Genomic DNA, 1663 nt, shown 5'->3' with positions numbered 1-1663 from the left:
ATAAGATCAAGCTCCAAGGGAATGAATTTCCCTCAAGAGTAATCGCAGCCAGAGACCAGTAAGAGGGGGTGTCAGTCTGACCAACCTAAGACAGGGCCTTCAGCTTCACTCTGAAGAAGTTCCTGATGACGGGTAAGGCAGATAAGGCAATCCACCCAACCTAAGACAGGTGGGTTCACTTCTTTAAACAAAGAAGGGGGAGAAGTTGGGAGCTCTTGGGAGCTAGGAGTAAAGCTCAAAGCTCCTCTTGACCCCTGTGCTCGCTTAAAGGCACGTACAAGGAACTGGCTTACTTAAAAGACACCAGGTACCCAGGATTACTTTGCTACGTCTGCAGTTTGTTTTATATTTTCATGTTTTTCTGGACTATAGTAGAATGGCCTGAGTGTGGGGGCCCATGAAGATGCACCGTGTGGCATGTGTAGGATTCCCAATATCCAGGGTGCTCCCATGTTCTGAAGAACATCTGCAAAGAGGGAGAGTTTTGCATCTTGTTTTATGGTTTAACTAGGCATTCTAACACTAGATTGAAGAGAAGTGGAGAGAGTGGACATCCTTGTCTCATTCCTGAGATAAGAGGAAATGGATTTAGTTTTTCACAATTAAGTACAATGCTGGCTGTAGGTTTATCATGTAGAGCCTTTGTTGTACTGAGGAATGTTCCCTGGATTCCTAATTTTTGCAGAATCTGCAACGTAAAGGGGTGTTAGATTTTGTCCAATGCTTTTTCAGGATCTATTGAGATAACCATGTGGTTCTTGTCCTTGCTCTTGTTGATGTGATGAATTATATTAATTGATTTGCAGACATTGAACCAACTTCGCATATTCGAAGTTGGTTCAATGTATGCAATGAAGAATGTACGCAATGAAGAATGTACGCAATGAAGAAATGAAACCTGAAATGAATCCTGTTTGATCGTGGTGTATGATTTTTGGATGAATTGTTGAAGTCGATTGGCCAAAAGTGGGTTGAGAATTCTTGCATTAATGATTATCCAAGAAATGGGTCTATAGTTCTCTTTTTTGAGGACTCCCTGCCTGGTTTTGGGATGAGGGTTATGATGGCTTCATAGAATGAGTTCGGTAGTGAACTTTCTCTTTCAATTTCATTGAAGATTTGGAGGAGTGTTGGTGTGAGCTCTTCTTTGAAGGCCTTGTAGAATTCCACTGTAAATCCATCGGGATCTGGGCTTTTGTTAGATGGGAGGACTCTTACTGCTGTTTCTATTTCAATGTTGGATATGGGCAGGTTAAGATGGTTTAACTCACATTGGTTTAGTTTCAGCATGTCAATATTTGTTAGGAAAAGGTCCATTTCTGCCAAGTTCTCAAACTTATTAGCATAAAGTTTTGAGAAGTATTCCCTTATAATGTTGTGAATCTTGGTTGTTTCTTTGGTGATGTTTCCATTCTTATCTCTGAGTTTATTTATTTGGGTATGTTCTCTTCTTTTTCTGATAAGATGTGATAAAATTCTGTCAATTTTGTTAATTTTATCAATGAATCAACTCTTCCTTTTGTTGATTCTTTCTATGGTTTTTTTTTTTGGATTCTAATTCTTTAATTCTCATTTAATATTAATTATTTCTTTCCATGTACTCAATTGGGGATTATCTTGCTGCTCTTATTCAAGTAAGATCAGATGTCTCATTAAATTGCTG

Source organism: Dipodomys spectabilis, unplaced genomic scaffold (assembly GCF_019054845.1).
Source record: "Dipodomys spectabilis isolate Male_0828 unplaced genomic scaffold, ASM1905484v1 ptg000487l, whole genome shotgun sequence".
In the NCBI taxonomy this organism is placed as follows: domain Eukaryota; kingdom Metazoa; phylum Chordata; class Mammalia; order Rodentia; family Heteromyidae; genus Dipodomys; species Dipodomys spectabilis.
This window is presented reverse-complemented; position numbering follows the sequence as displayed.